The sequence below is a fragment of the Leptonychotes weddellii genome, chromosome 8, assembly GCF_054177405.1.
Source record: "Leptonychotes weddellii isolate Sample4059 chromosome 8, ASM5417740v2, whole genome shotgun sequence".
Classification (NCBI taxonomy): Eukaryota; Metazoa; Chordata; class Mammalia; order Carnivora; family Phocidae; genus Leptonychotes; species Leptonychotes weddellii.
In genome coordinates this window covers 78,280,017-78,297,610 of record NC_138376.1, presented here as the reverse complement: position 1 = coordinate 78,297,610, position 17,594 = coordinate 78,280,017, and the positions used below count along the sequence as shown (strand labels likewise).

Below are 17,594 nucleotides of genomic sequence, written 5' to 3'. Positions count from 1 at the left end.
GAAAGGAGACAGAACCATAGTTAATGGAGCACATACACACAAAATTAGAATAAATGTTGTCTGTGTGTACCATAATACATGTGAGACTGCATTATAGTGACAAAAAATAAAGCAACACAGATAATGTAAATGAAACACTTGGTCAATGAGATGAAACAAACAAGCAAATGAAAGAGCTCAAAATATGAGCCAAAAAACAAACAGGAGTAAGAGGAGGAATGAATAAGATACTGGCATGATTAAACTGAAGAATGTTTCCAGAATGCATAAAGTATGTTTCAAAGTACGGGGTGGGGGGGGCACCTGGGTGGCTCAGTCCATTAAGCGTCTGCCTTTGGCTCAGGTCATGATCCCAGGGTCCTGGGATCGAGTTCCGCATCCGCCCCCTTGCTCAGCAGGGAGTCTGCTTCTCCCTCTCACTCTGCCTGTGCCCCTCTCCCCCTGCTTATACTCACTCTCTCTCTCCCAAATAAATAAATAAAATCTTCGAAGTACAGAGGGAAGAGGCCTAAAGAATGGGTACAGAATTCTTAAAATCCATCTAATGGAACTGAAAAAGAATATGAGGATAAAACACATATGTGTGTGTACATGCAGATACATACACAATGACATAGCGAAATTTCAAGATACTAAAAATACAGAGAAAACCCCAAGGCATTCTTTAGAAGAAATATCAGATCCTTCACACAAAAAAACCCAAGAATCACCATAACCTCTAACCTCTAATGTTTTTGACAATACCACCTTGAAAAAGATAAGAGAAAATTATGTGAAATTCCTGACTCTTTGAAACTTCGGATGCTGTACTTAATCAAATATATATACTGTGTTGGAAGAATTTTCACATATGAGAGTTTATATATGGATGGACTCTGACAATTTATCATGCATAGAACCTCTGAAATAATTCCTTGAGGATATGTACACCATGGGGGTAGACAATATGAATCTATGAAGAATAATTGGAAATCAGTTATTTGTAAAATATAAATAACTTAGGATAGACTATTTAGAAATCTTACAGTAGTAAGGAGCATAGGTTTTTGAGCCAAACTGATTATTGGAAACCTAGCTTTGCTACTAATTAGCTGTATGACCTTGTACAAATTTCTTAACTTCTTTGTGACTCAGTGTCTTTATTTGCAAAATGGAGGAAATAATTATATTCACTTCATAAGAGAATATTGTATTAAATAAATGAGCCCTTGAAAAGTGCTGAAAATAATGCCTGGCAAATTATGAGCACTCAATAAATGTTAACTATGATTATTAGTAATGTAAAAACTAATAATTTGAGCTAAAAAGGCAGGCATTATAAAATAAGGTTTATTTGGGACGAAGAGAATAAGTTTAAATAACATTTTTCTAATTTTTTTCTTGCTATAATAGATGACGTGGATGCTGCTCGACTTTCATCATTGCTAGAATGTATCTAGGAGTATGTTAAAAATGTAATCAGAGTTAGTTTCTGTTTTTTTTTCCAACTGACAAACTTGGTGCAATTTTCTTCTTGTCTGTCTCCAGGATTATCCTTCCCTTTATTGTCCATTTGTCCATCAGTTGTTTCTAAAACTTACTTGGGGAAAATAAGTGACTTCCTGGAAAGCATATCACATTTGTGTGTGTGTTCATATGGGGAAAAAATTGTATTCTTTTCGGAAAGTTAATTTAGTTTTGATTTCTTTACTGAGTCACTATTCAATTAAGATAAATAAAACGGTATTAAGGGAGATGTGATATATTTGTATTTTCATGAGAAAATATGATTTTAAAAGACTGCGACAACTAGAATTTTACTTTATAAGTCTTTAAAAATTCATTTTCCTATATGCTAAAATGTGAAATTCTTAGCATAGCACATAAAATCCTTTATTAACATTACCTGATTTCCTAGTGTCCTCTACTGTCACTCTCGTGTAAACTTCAGTAAGAAATTATGTTAACCTGCCATGTCATCTTGCCTTTATGCCTTTGCTCAAGGCACTCATTCTGTCTAAAAAGCCCACTTGCCTTTAAACAAAAATAAAAATTGTGTATTTGTATATGCATATAAATGTACAGTTAGAGAAAGTTAAACTTGCATGAATGAAGGAACTCAGCTGCCATCTTCTCTAAGAATGCTTACTAAATTTCTTACCATCAGGAATCAGAAATAAATGCATGGATTTTTGTGGTGGGATGAGGGAAGGGATCAGGATTTATGAATTGAACATTATGTACCCCCTCGAACTAATGATCTTGTTTCCAGGCACTGTGTTGGAGTTCAAGATTTCACTGACTAACCTGATCTGGGGGTGTCCTGCACATAGATGGTCTCTTAGAGGCTGGACAGCATACCAGAAGACTATTTTTCATTCACATGTTACTCTCATTCTCCCTTTACTATTGTATTTTAGTCCTTTAGTTCTTTCTCTTTTCTTACCTGCTCAGTCTCTACTTCAGTCTTCCAGGTGCAGGACTTCACCCAGAAGTTGACAGTTGCCTAGTCTGCCGTTGGCCCTTATATTTATGGACTCAAGTATGGGTTACCACTATGGTCACTGTCTCCTTTTCAAGTTTCAGTTTCTCTTTATTTCCCAGTATTCCGTCTAACATTGAAAGAGTTAATCTCTTCCAGTAGTCCTATTGAGGACCACTCATGAGTTTGTATTCCCTCTGCATGTATAAGACTTGGTGCTCCAAATTTTAAGAAAGGGCCTCCCTTGTTCCTGATTTTGAGTTCCCTTATAAATTCCTTTTTGATTAGCTTACAGTTGAGAGATACTGCTTTAATCATTTCTCCCTTCCTCTTTTCCAGGTTTCATCCACGTAAGAATTTGCTTCAAAGCTGGGCAATGACTTTTTTTTTTTTTTTTTGGTGCTCTTCTCTAGTTATTTTTTTCTACCTGCAATTATTGATTTGCTTTATTTTCTCCTTTCATTTTTCCTTTAGCTTATACTTATTTTCCATTCAACTTAATTTTGTTATGTATTAAAGTTCTGGCTTTTATTTCAGTGCGTTGGAGTGAGTTGTTAAAAATACGTATCCAATCTGCTATATTGGCTTGGAAGCCTGTTTAGTATATTTTTGATGTTTCTATAACAGTTCTTCCTTTCTACCATAATCAAAAGAAAAAGAGTAGACCTTAACATCCTCCTATAAGCTAAGAAGGCAAAACAGTCTGCCTTTCTGATACTTTACACCAATGGTTTCTGTGGAAATTTGGAGGGGAGAAGAGCTCCTACCAAATGCCCCTGAGATCGCACACATCTTCGAGAACCAGGGGGATCCTGCCACAGCTGTTCTACAGTTTGAATGGCAGTTGAGAAAGAATTTTCTATGACTTCAAGCTATAGCATAGAAAAATCAGCCCCAGGATTGAGTGGTCTGAGAGTAGATTGGGTGGAGCACCATGCTACCCAGCTTTGTCTCTCCTTGGCGCTTCCTGTCTGAACTCCATTCCCAAGATGCACAGCATGTGGCAACTGCCTTGTGCTACAGGCAAAATAACATTCTCCAAGACAGAAAATATGTCAGAGTGGTTTAGGTTTATCAGAACAAACACTGACATTGAAGAACTGACTTAGAAAGTGATACCTACTTAATGCAGAAAATTTTGGTGGATATTTCTTCTTTAATAAAAACAAAAGGCAAACTTGGAAGAGAAGCCCATAATTACAAATCTACTGCGTCAATTAAAACTGGGAACACTGGCTGACTCATGAAGTGATTACTTTATGCTGGCAGTGGATCTGAAGTCGTCGTATGCATTTCAAACATTTGTCATGCTCTTCGGTTATTATCCTGTCAATGTACTCAGCACATTATAAACAAATAGGTGACAGGAAAGCAATTAGAAATTTAGTATATATTATTCTGTACTGTGCTTTGTTTTCATTTTTCTTTTATTTGTTTATGTGGTAAAGTAAGTGCATAGCCTCTCAAATGCCGATCTACTCCATAAATGATGTGAGTAGCCGATTTTTCTTTGAGGTAGTACAACTGTTATTGGTGTTTTTATTTTAGTACATGTTTTTCAATCACTTGTGCACTGATGGATACCCACACTCCCTTAATCATTGGCAGGGCAAATAGAGATGGGAGACTTAACATCAGGGTCTTAAAGAAGAGAGTATTCTTTAATGGGAAAGCAGACAAAGAGAATAATTTTTTTTTTTTTTGAAGTGTCAAAGCTCTCTGTCCCCATTTTCTTATTCCTTATCCCTGGCTTCAAGGAAGGATAATGTCAGGACTACAAATTTCTTTCACAGTGGATTTTAAAAGTCCATTTGCTGGTCTCCTGATTATAGGCACTGGAGTTAAGTTTGGGTTGGGGGTTACTGCATATGTTGACTGGTCTTCAGACAGCATTTAACTAAGTAAGGTGTTCCCTGAAACAGCCCAATGCATGCACTGGGAGTTGACCTCTCATGGTTCCACTCTCCTTTTGTGTCACAGTGGGTGATTCCTTTGTTCCAATTCCCTCCAAGGCCGATGAGTCAAAACCCAAGGATAATTTCTCAGTATATAATTTTTCTTCAAGAAACTTTTAGAAAAGTTAGGCTTAACTATGATATTTTGCTTAGAAGGATAGATATGTTTTAACACCAAAGCCCAAAATAAGGCTATTAATGATTAATTCAATGTACTTAGACAATGTACTCTAAATGAATAGAGACAAGATAATCAGCAGTGGGGCTCCAGGTAAATATTTATTTGGGGAGTTTTATGTTATATGGTCATATTGAAGAGATATAGTGGAGTCATCATTTGAGACATTAACCAGAATTTTCTCCTTTCACCTTACACCTGTCAACCACCCAAACTCAGACCATCATTAATTTTAGGGCGAAGTTATCAGATCAGTGTTGGAGAAAAACAGCAAAATCTTTTCTTTCTAAAATGAAGAGCCCGGGGGCGCCTGGGTGGCTCAGTCGTTAAGCGTCTGCCTTCGGCTCGGGTCATGATCCCAGGGTCCTGGGATTGAGCCCCACATCGGGCTCCCTGCTCAGCGGGAAGCCTGCTTCTCCCTCTCACACTCCCCCTGCTTGTGTTCCCTCTCTCGCTGTCTCTGTGAAATAAATAAAAAATCTTTAAAAAAAAAATAAAATGAAGAGCCTGGGCATTAGGTGCAAAGCCCAAATTGAAAATATTTTATTTGAGTATAGTTGACACACAATATTACATTAGTTTCAGGTGTACAACTTAGTGATTTGACAAGTTTATACGTTATGCTATGTTCATCACAGATACAACTACCATCACTCCTGTTTTCATCATTATTACAGTATCATTGACTGTATTCCTTATGCTGTGCCTTTTATTCCCATGACTTACTCATTCCATAACTGGATCTTCCACTCTCCTTTACCCATTTTGCTTATCCCCCCACCTCTCTCCTCTGGCAACCCTGTTTGTTTTGTGTATTTATGGTCTGTTTCTGTTTTTGTCTATTTATTCATTTTTAAAATTAATTAATAAATAATAAATTAAAAGGCCCGAAGCTTTTATTGATAGCCAGAGAATGGTCTGCTTTCTTAACTCTCCCCCTCCCCCTACCACACACATAAGAACTGCGATGCTGTGTTATTGGGAGTAATGGGAGAGTAAACCAAGTGAGCGGGATGTGATCATTTTGCTGCCTCACTCCTCACAGACCACGCCACAGGCAAGGTTTCTCCTAGTAGGTAACCCACTGTAGATGTGGGATCTCAGAGAACAGATCCCCGTTCTCTCTCTGGAGGAAACTCATGACCTCCAAGGTAAGATCCCTGGGACACAAATGTGTGACCAGTTAGCAGTGGTGGAGTGAGTTGTTTAAATGTGAGAAGGACAGAGGCTGCCTGTGCAGCTGCTGTAATTCTGATGTGAGATGGGAGACTGTTCAGAGTGGTGTATGGTTTTCTGGGATGTGGGCTAGCCAAGAAAGCAAGCCATACGTGGATGCGTGTAGCCAGAGACCATCTCAGATGCTACAGCCCTCGAGTTTGTTTCAGCAAACCCCAGGAGTTACTCCCATTTGCATTACATGTTTTTTTTTTTTTTTTAAACATCTTTCAAACAACTACCATACCCTGCCTTTTGTTATAGTTCTGTTTCAGCACCTAAAATAAATATGTAGGGATCACAGTAGGGGCTCAATAAATATGTTGAATTTAGTGGCTTTGTTTTCTAATTGAATCCCTTTCTTACGGAGCTTATGAATAGTCGTGAGGACAGCCTCCATGTTTCACATATTGCTCTATCTGGCCAAGACTTTTGCACACAGGACACACTGTGAAGACAAAGAGAGTCGGTCCGGGATGGAGGGGGAGGAAAAGAGACAGAGAAAAAGGGAGAGCGAGAAGCTTGTGAATCCCAGAAACTTATTTACGATTTGGTAAAACAGGTAACTGCCTTAGAACAGTGTTGGAGATCGTGAGCACTGGCTGTGCTGTCGGGCTGTCTGGGAGTGATAGTTACATATTGCTGTTTACTCATGTCCTGGTTTACTCATATGTCAAAACAGTGATAGTAATAGTATGTGCCTCATGTGATTGTTTTAAGAATCAAATGACTTACTGTTTGCTGCAGAAGGTAGCATGGTATCTAACATACAATAAGCACTGAAGAAATATTTATTAAATAAATTAGTGGCAATTTATATAGCCAGCTTTAATTTGAAGGACACAGGAATCTGGGTGGATACTTATAAGTTAAAATTCATAGAAAATAATCTTAATAAAAAAAGTAATCATAATATTTCCTATCTTGGTGGCTAACTCACAGAAATGGGGAAGTTCTGATGTGAGCAAAATTTTTATTTCCTCTGTTTTAGAGCAACCTCACGGAAGAGATGAAATGGAATTCAATTTGTTTCAATGCTTTGAAAATAAAGCAATTTTTTTTTTTTAGTTCTTAATACATAGTACTTGAGACAGGAAACGCCCAGATTTTTAAACTATAATTTTCTCTTGCCTTCTCTCTCCCTCTTTCCCTTTCCTTTTCTTTCCTTCTATGACCTGTGTGATTACTAGATGCCTAGTCCTTTGATAGATGATGGCCACAGAGTGACACGTGAGGTACATTTAAAATCTAATGGTGAGATAGAAATGTACTGTACTATATAGTGTGTTTGATAAATGATGTTCTGGGAGAAGAATATAGAAACCCCACAGGAGAGGTACCAAGCTCAGACGATGGAGTTTCTGAGTGATTTCCTAGGAGTTGTAACATTGAAAGTGAGACCTACAGAAAAAATAGAGGTTAGTCAGGAAAAGAGAGGTTTTTACTTAAGATTGTTCTGCTAGAAAAACACATGTGAAGCCTGGGAAGCAAGAGAAAGCAGAATATAATAAGTACAGTTTGGGGTGGCTGGTGCCCTGAGTATGATAAAAAAGAGCTATCCAGGATAACTTCACATGAGCCAGTCCATAATGCTGAAGGGTTTAGATGTCATCCCAAGGAAAGGCTATCATTTGATGGGCTCATACATCTAGGATAGCAAGAATATTAAGGATATTCTTGGCAAGGATAACAACTGTGTGGGGCCAAATGGGTTTAGAGGACCACTGGGGTTTCAAAAGGTGATTCTCAGCAGTCCCTGCTCCTGGAGGAGTTCCTTGTATAGACAGTTTGTCAATCACTGGCATATAGTTATGTAGAGGCTGAACAGATCTTTAAGGAATTTCAAAACAACCATTTACTTGTAGAAAATGAAGGAAAATCTGCTAGTCTGAACAAAGAGATGGAAGTTATAAAACACTACTTGTAATAATTCTTTTTATTATTTAACTCTTTAAACATTGGACTGTGCCCTACTTACAACTTCTTAGTTAAGAAGTCTTTGACAAAGTCTATTCATGTCTTTCAGAGTTGAGAGGAATATCTCAACAAATCAAGTTGGAATTGAGCTGTCACTTACTTGGTATATAAATGTGCTATTGGATGGATATCTTTGGGGGTGAATATTTTAATATTGCATTTCATAAAGAGGGTTTTCTGACTAATGAATTGCCTATTAAAAAAAGTAAATATATCATAAGAAAATCACTGTGCTCTATGCCCTCCCTTTCATATTGATTAAAAATGCCATTACAGTTAACAAAATGCACATTTTATTAATATCTTAGCATGATAAAGAGCTCTTAAAAAGCATATTTTGCAAACTGTTTCTTCTCAGAAAATTAGCACCTTCTCATTGTTTATTAGTTTCCTGTCTACTAAACTACTTTTTAATTACCACAAAAAAGACCAGTACCTCATGCATTCAGATACCATCATGTCTTGGAAAGAACAGTTAGAGAATGGGGCTGATTAATAATTTAAATAATGGAAATGATACCATTTCACAGGATGATCTTATGTGGCTCTTTTCCATTACTGTTTTATTTTTTTGATTACTTTATGTCCTTATGGTCTTACTATCATCTTTTAAACAAGCACCACCTTTGTGTCTTTTACAAGTTGTTTTGACTGTCTCCATATCATGAGGCAAAGCTGGAATAAACCCTGTACTGCAACTTGAGTAAAAATTTTTTTTCGTCCATTTAGCTGCAATTCCCTTATAATTATTGTTAATGCCTTAGAGATTTCATCCATAGCAAGTCTAACTATAACTTGCCAGTTATAGTTTTTAATATTGTATTTTGTTATTTGTTTTACTGGGAATTTTTAAGAGAGGTTACGGGCTACTAACCGGGAGCCATTTGGATCCCATGCCCTGTTTCTACATTTATTGCAAAAATATATCACGTGCTTTCTAAAGTATTGTTTTCGTTGCTAAATCTTTAAACAAAATGTGTTCTTCTTCTGTATTTTCAACACATTATCTCCCTATTTTGTTTTCAGAATTTTTTCATGGGCCCCATGCTATTTTTTCTCTCTTCAGTTATCTTTTAATGAGAGGAGGTCAAGCCAGGCCTTCTGCTTCCCCAGGAATAGTGCCGCTGTGTTTTCCTCCTGCCCCTTACTTTTCACCTGCATCCTTTTGAGTTTTTTCTCAGATGTTATGCTGATGCCCACTGATGTGTGCACAGAGTGAATCTACAAGGCTGAGGAGTGTTTCTGTTCTTGCTGTCTGCTTCTCTGATTATGCTGAGGTGAATGTGTCTCTGGAAAATTTGATGCAAGCTGTGCTGGTTCTGTCATCAGAAGATGTGCAAAAACTCCTCAAGTTCACAGCATCCAGTGCCCTTCCATTCTCTAGCCCTTCCTAATTATTTAGCTCACCTTTCAGTATGAACATGCATTTTTCTGTCTGATGTGGCTGCTTAATCTGTAGCACTACTGAGAAGTAAAATCCTGGAGTTGTCATAGATGAAAAGGTAACTAATTAGAAAGAGGATCTTGAAACAGCTCTTATCACCCCCACAACGCAGCTCCTCTGTGCAGTAAATCTGACATGAACCTAAGTGAAAGTGTACCGCTGAGGAGGGTAGAAATCACTGGCAATGTTCATCATGTCTGGGACTGATGATTGCCTCATAACCCATTCAGATACACTGGATTCCACAGGAAGACATGGCTAGTTCAAGGGATTTTGAACTTCTACATTTGTTTCTTTATTTTCATCACATTTTCAATCAGAAAATAGGGATGGGGTAAGGGGCAAGTCAGATTAAATATCACCGTCCTTACCTGAAAATAGTCTGAAATGACTTTTACTAGATTTTCATGTTGTTAAGTCACTGTAAAAAAATAAAATAAATTTGACCCTTTCAGATTCAATTACTGGTGATCTCAGCCACCCTTATCTTATGGTTATGGTATTTACTAGGAACTAACTCCTAATTTTATATATATATATATATATATATATATATATACACACACACACACACACACACACACACACACACATGCAAAAACAAACGTATACACACACACACACACACACGAACTAACTCCTAATATATATACATACATCCACACACACCCAAGACTTTTTATTTGCGGTTTTACAGTTGGAGGCTGTCTCTGTGATACCCATGTGATGGTTAAGATCTCCATGTCCTCTGTGCAGATTCTCCCACCAGTACTTGGAGTGGCTGAATGATTCTTTTCCCAGTGTTAGCACAGTCATCTTAAGCAACTTACTTAAACTTTATGTGCCCCAGGGCTTGTTTATTTGATTGTTTACTTGTTTTTTCCCATCTGTGCTATGGGAATGAGGATAGTACTTCCTGATACAAGCTTGCCTCAGAGATTAAATACATTAACTTTTAGGACAGGTGTCATATAGAATAAACTTTCAATAAAAATTAGTTTATATTAGTTATTATACTGCCCAAATACCTAAACTATCTAATTATATATCAGATTATTTTCCCTATAAATATATGAAACATAGATTTGATTATAATTTTTATTGGGTAAACATATTTGTTAGATGATTTGATCATCTGTTTATGCCATTAGGTATGAGTTAATCATGTGGATCTATTTGAAATATCAGTGGGATGGAACTAATTAAATTCTTTATGACTACTCTCATAGTCATTGTGCATTTGGCATACACTTTAATATTAAATGATTCTTTATTTCACTTGTAAGCTAAGATTTAATACAGTTGCATTATAGAAACTATGTTAAATATAGAAAAATATGTATAAGAAATTGCCTATCACTACTCATCCAAGTTAAAAATCCTTATGTACTATTGTCTTTCAGTATCCCCAAAACTCTGTGAATAAAGAAATTTACTTTGTTCAGATTCACTAAAGTAGTAAGTGATGAAATCAGGATTCGGATACATGTATATTGTATTTAAAGCTAATACCATTTCTCTTATGCCATGGGGTCTTTCCTTTGATTTAAAAATACTGGTTGCCCTTCAGTGCTAGACAGTACTTGAAAATATTGACCGTGAATAAATATCACAGTTCTCTCCTGGTTGTTACCTACTTCAAAATGACGTAGAATGATAAATATACTTCTGGGTTGTTAAATTTAAGGTGAGTTACAAAGTGTAAATATACACTATACCCAGCTACTTTAAAAGCACGTCACATTTCCTATTTAATTCATGGTGGTTAGGGTGCGTGCATGCGCATGCGTGTGTGCGTGTGTGGTGTATATGGGTAGGAAGGAGGCAAACATGCAGATATGAATGATCAGTTTACATAATGCAACTCATGAGGATTGTCTGAGGGTCACTCTTCCTGGTCTGGACATCCAGGGAAAGACATGGTGGTGTTCTTTGGCGCAAAGCACATCACTGTCCTATAGTAGCATGGGCAGGGTCAGGAAACGCGGGAAGTGGACAGGGAGCTCTAACTGAGCAGTGGATCAAGGACTGTTACTGCCAGTTCAACATCTCGGCACAAAATAAAGTATAGAGGTAAAAATTCTGTCATATACCCAGGAAACATCTATTACTTTTTTGCATGCATAATAATTCATTCTGTGTTATGAACTTGCTTCTATCTTATAGCAGTGTTTAAGTGATCACCTATGGGTCAGTCCTTTTAAAAGAGTTTCTCCCACTTAGCCCTTTGCTAATGTCAGTGGCACAGCCTTCTGAAAGAGCATTTGAAAGACAAGCAAAGGACTTTAAGATTCCTTTTTTATAGTACCAGTGTGTTAGAAAGGGGGAATTAGAGGTGTCTGGAACATGTGGAAGTCAAACAGTGGAGAGAGGGAGCATGTCTAGTGATAACAACCACTTGAACTCTAATAAGAATAACCATTTTTTGGACTTGTACTAGTTGCTTTCACTGTTGTCTGTGCTGCCTATACATTATCTTTAACATTTGATTCTCAAAAAAATCTCATAAGTAGGTATTATTTCCCCTCTTCTTTTTTCTCATAGGCAAACCAGGCAAGTTAAGTTTGATTTTAGCTACAATGAAAACAAGGTCCACCATGATACCGCCAGGGATAGCATAGCAGCTCTGTGATGCCCTTACAGAACAAGTGTAAATGTTTGACTCAGACCTCAAGACACCACTTGCCTGCTCTGACTTTGGTTCTTCTCTGAATTTAAATCGAGTTTAGGGTGCCTGGGTGGCTCAGTTGGTTAAGCGCACTGCCTTCGGCTCAGGTCATGATCCTGGAGTCCCGGGATCGAGTCCCGCATAGGGTTCCCTGCTCGGCGGGGAGTCTGCTTCTCCCTCTGACCCTCCCTCGTCTCATGCTCTCTCTCTCTCTCATATTCTCTCTCTCTCAAATAAATAAATAAAATCTTTAAAAAAATAAATCGAGTTTAGATTTTAAAATGCCAGTGAAAATGTTTGTATACAATTTTTTTTTTCAAAGATTTTATTTATTTGACAGAGAGAGAGCACAAGTAGGCAGAGTGGCAGGCAGAGGGAGAGGGAGAAGCAGGCTCCCCACTGAGCAGGGAGCCCGATGCGGGGCTCCATCCCAGGACCCTGGGATCATGACCTGAGCCCAAGGCAGACGCTTAACCAATTGAGCCACCCAGGCGCCCCTATATACAATTTTCAGTTGCATGCAAGATTGGTGTTATTTGCCTCTGTGCTCAAAACGGTTTAACAGTGCAAATACTAATTACTGCCAAACAGCCAAAATTTATGGAGAATAGATTATATGCCAGATAGAGTCGTAAAAGCTTCACAGTCTTTATTTCATTTAATGCTCATGATGACATTATGAAATTGAGTTTGTATAAATTAAGAAATTTGCCTAAAGTCATAAGAAGTTTCACTATTTGTGCTTAACTTTTCACATGATTAGTTAGCACTACTGAATTTATGTATGCCAAAATAATTATGATGGTTCCAGTGAACAAAAACTATACATTGTGAAATACAGTCATAAAGTACCATTTGCTTTGAACATAAGACATTCAGTTTTATCTAATTTGGATACATACTTATATTTGTGTTTCTCATTGTTCCAGTACCAATCTGTTATTTTATTCTCTGACCTCTCTTTTTATGGCCATTCCTTTATGGATCTGTTCACCTGGATTTAGTCCTTGTCTTCTGTTTCTCTTAGTGTCACAGGCTTGGAAAGCTCATCTGTGATTATATGTTAAGCTGTCATATGTAGAAGGCTCCCTACTTCTATCCCTCCTTTTTACATCTTGTTTTGGTGTGTCTTTGACTTTTATTTATAGTATGCTGCCATATAGGTCTGAAAAATAACCTGATATAGTGTGAAATTATAACTCCCTGCCAAGAAACTCTGGTGTTCAACCCTTCATTCATACTATTTACACCACCTTATTGTTCCTCAGCTTTTAGACTTCAATGCCCAGAATTATTTTCCTCTCTCTTTCTCTAGCTCCTTTTGGTTTCAAATCTAATAATTAACCTTGTATAGTCAGTTTATTCTCTAAATGCTTGACTCAGTGCAAAAGGTTTCTGTCTAGATTGCCTGTCTTGATTCTCTTCCTACCAAGAATGAGAGTTTTTTCTAATTAGTTTGTATATCCGTGGGTTCATGTATTTCTGAGGTGGGTTTTTGCATCTCTTACCTATTTTATATGTCAATAGTTATAAGAACAGAATAACCTTGTTCACATAAAATAGGTGGGTGATAATAGAATAATTTTGGTATAATAATGTCACTTAATACTTTGAACTCCTTCTGAGCAATATCCCAGATACATTTAAATACATACAAATGTATCCCAGATACATTTGTATACATACAATTATCATATGTAAAAAATATTTTTAGTGTTTTGACACCAGATAATTTGAGTAGTTTCCCATTCATTTTGGTGAACAAACAGATTTAGAAACACTTAAGTAGTTGAAGAGTTTTATTACAAATGCATTAGAGTCTGTTACTTTCTCTATTTCTAGAAAGTATAACCAAGAATTTTTACCAGGGCTTAATAAAATACTAATTTTATTTACTATTCTTTCGTTTAGAGGCACCTTCTTTTACACAGAAAGGGTTGGAAAACACTTGTATTTTGCATTCACATCTTATGTTTTCATCAGTTTTTATCAAAACTGCAGATTTGCCCATCCAATTTATGAAAAATACCTTCCACATAATCTAATTTGAAATACCACTCTCAAGGTGCCTGGGTGGCTAGATTGGTTAAGCATCCGACTCTTGATTTCAGCTCAGGTCATGATCTCAGAGTCATGAGATGGAGCCCCACATTGGGTTCTGCGCTGGGCATGGAGTCTGCTTAAGATTCTCTCTCCCTCTCCTTCTGCCCCTTCCTCACTCTCTCTCTTTCTCTCTCTTAAAAAAAAAAAATGAAATGCCACTCTATATTGTCAAACCAGTGAGGCAGATCACCAGATAAAACTTTAGGACAAACATCTTTGCATATATTTTTATTCAGAAAACTTTTATTTTTTTTTAAGATTTTATTTATTTGACAGAGAGAAAGAGAGACTGCGAGAGAGGGAGAAGCAGGCTTCCCACTGAGCAGGGAGCCGGACGTGGGGCTAGATCCCAAGACCCTGGGATCATGACCTGAGCCGAAGGCAGATGCTTAACGACTGAGCCACCCAGGCACCCCTATTCAAAAAACTTTTAAATACATGTCCTCATGATACTTATCTCATATCTGAATTCAGAATCTAGGTAGATAATAGGCAGGAAAACAATATTTTCAACAACTTTACTGAGGTATGTTTTACATATACAGAATATTCATCCATTTTAAATGTACAACTCAGTGACTTAGTAACTTCACTAAATAGTGCAACCGTTACTATAAATCCATCTTATAACATTTTCACACCCCATGATGCCTCATTCCCATTTACAGTTCCTACTCTAACTAGTTCATCCACAATTAGGTTGTTTCCAGTTTGGGGCTATTATGGCGGGTGCTGCTGTGAACCTTACATGTAACCTAATTTGTATGCAAATCTTTGTGTGGGCATGTGTTTTTATTTATCTTGGATACTTACCTGGGAGTGGAATTGCTAGGATTGTATGGCAGTTTTATGTTTAACTTTTTGAGAACTGCCAGACTGTTTTCCAGTGGGACTGTACCATTTTACATACCTACCAACAGTTTATGAATAGTTCCATTACTCCATATGCTTGCCAACATTTGATATTGTCTGCATTGTTTACTGTAGCCATTTTTGTAGATATGGAATGCTATTCCATTTTGGTTTTCATTTGTATTTTCCTGATGACTAATGGCGTTGAGCATCTTTTCATGTGTTAGCTATTAATATATCTTCTTTTGTAAACGTTCACATCTTTTGCCCATTTTTATTGGGTTATCTTTTTTTATTATTGAATTGTAGGAGTTCTTTGTAAAATCTCGGTATGTCTTTTGTTAGATATGTGCTTTGCAAATATTTTCTCCCTGTATTCATGTTGGGCCCCATACTCATTTTCTTTCTTTGTAAGTTATAAAGCCTGCTATAATATAAGCTGCCTAATTGAAGGCCTTTTAAAAAACAGACCTTCTATCTGTATATCTTGAATAATTATCAAAGCTGTGGAATATCTTACAGTGCAAATATAAAAAATTGTGCATTGGGCTCCTGTTATACTTACCTATTATATTTTAACCTAAACATATATGAGTTGATATATGCAGTTGCAAACCTAGGAGTATTCCATAGGGAAATGCCCCAAATGCAGAGCCCTGACACTTCTTATTTGAATGTGAATAGACTTGTTTGCTTCTTAATTTGTTAGAATGAGGTATGCAGTTATTTCTTAGGAAACAAAATTTGGAAAGGTGCTTTCTTGTTACATGTTGTTTAACAGGAATATTGTATAGTTTAATATTCCACCAGTGTTTGCTACATTGTTCTCTTTTTAAGGGTACTCCTAAACAAGCCCTATGCAGGAGTTAGAAAAAGGTTCAAACTTCCATTAAGCATTTAGTGTGACTGTAACTGCCTACCTATTTATTTTTCGAAAAGTGTATGCTTATAATGTGGTAATCTTCCTTCTACTACAAAGCACATAGTTGTGTGTGTGTGCATGTGTGTGCACATGCACGCACTCTATTTGGAATTTTTGTAGTGCTCAATATGCATACATTTTAATTTTAATTTTTGTTAAGGTAACATAAAAAATAAAACACCAAATGCGACTTATTCTAAAAGTAGATTTAATGTGTTAAATATAACCTAATTAAAATTATCTTTAGCACTGAATATCACATGCAGCTAATTCGGTATTGAATAAGGTGCCAAAAAATAAACTTAAGCTAGTATAGTGTTACCTTTAATTTAACATTTTTCCTTTCTATTAAAAAAAACTACATGCATACTACTAAGGTGAAATACCATAATATACTGTAATTTAGCCTTTTAGAACACCAAGAATTTTCCTACCAAAGTAAAAGCTAGCTATGCTATGAACAATGTATTATAACTGTAATTCCCAGAACAAGAATCTTTTTATGAAAATAAAAAATTAGTTCTTACCTTTATATATGGTGACAAAGACTCCTTCCTTGTCCAAACTTCTTTCTAGTGAGCCCTCTTCTCAACTAGGCCTCAAACTTGGCCTGTAAGAACTGTTAACTCATAGCAGAAGTGATTGCATTCACCCTGTCCAACACATCACTAAGAGCCCAGAACAAACATTAGCATTGTTTCCATCAGCTCAAGGTCCTGTTCCTAGGACAACACCAGACCCTTTAAAATGCCTGCCTGAGAAAGCTCAACGCAGCTGAAAGAATTTACTGTTCATTCCAGTCACACCTGACTAAAAGCCCTTGACCTCCCTCTTCTTAGAAGCACTAACTTAGAAAACTTGCAGATGTAAATCCTTTGCTGTCCCCTTCAGATGTATCTTCTACAACCCAAGCATGTCTTTACTAGGAGCCATCCCTTTGAAAGGTATGTATCAAGAGAGATAAGGCCCCCTTTTCTCAGTCTCTGTGGGAGGGTAGGGGTCTAACTTCTTTAACCCATGTGTTATTTAGAAGTGTGTTGTTTCATCTCTGTGATTTTTTTCCATTTTTTTCCTGCTATTAATATTTAGTTTAATTCCATTGTGATCTGAGAATAGGCATTGTATGATTTATATTCTTTTAAATTTATTAAGATGTTTTTATGGCCCAGAATGTGCTCTATTTTGGTGAGTGTTCCATGTGAGCTTAAGAAGAGTGTGTGTTCTGTTGTTGGATAAAGTAGTCTATAGATGTCAATAATATCCAGTTGATTGATGGTGTTGTTGAGTTCAATTATGTTCTTACAGATTTTCTGCCTGCTGGATCTGCCCATTTCTGATAGAGGGGTGTTAAAATCTCCAGCTATGACAGTGGATTCATCTATTTCTCTTTGCAATTCTGTAAGTTTTTTGCCTCACATATTTCACCTCACATAGCTCTATTGTTAGGCACATGCACGTTAAGGATTGTTAGGCATTCATGGAGACTTGACTCCTTTATTACTATGTTCTTTTTTACCACTGATAACTTGCATTGAAGTCTGCCCTCTCTGATACTAATATAGCTACTCCAGCTTTCTTTTGATTAGTGTTACCATGGTATATTTTTCTCTATTCATTTACTTTTTTTTTTTTTTAAGATTTTATTTATTCATTTGAGACACAGAGATACAGAGAGAGAGAGATACAGAGAGAGCATGAGCAGGACGAGAGGCAGAGGGAGAGGGAGAAGCAGGCTCCCTGCTGAGCCAGGAGCCCGATGTGGGGCTCGATCCCAGGACCCTGGGATCATGACCTGAGCTGAAGGCAGACGTTTAACCAT

At 36.9% G+C, this 17,594-nt stretch overlaps 1 long non-coding RNA gene across 22 annotated transcripts in view; it reads left to right on the top strand.

The window, feature by feature from the left end:
- Positions 1-17,594, top strand: part of LOC102742234 (uncharacterized) — a 676,629-nt gene that overhangs the window by 201,663 nt on the left and 457,372 nt on the right. For 3 of the 22 annotated variants that reach the window (XR_014147843.1, XR_014147842.1, XR_014147845.1), the window contains one exon: positions 2,801-3,823. The exons of the other annotated variants lie outside the window; for them this stretch is intronic. This is a non-coding gene — a long non-coding RNA (uncharacterized LOC102742234). Of the gene's footprint in view, positions 1-2,800; positions 3,824-17,594 lie in introns of those variants that run through there. 22 annotated transcript variants of the gene reach the window in all.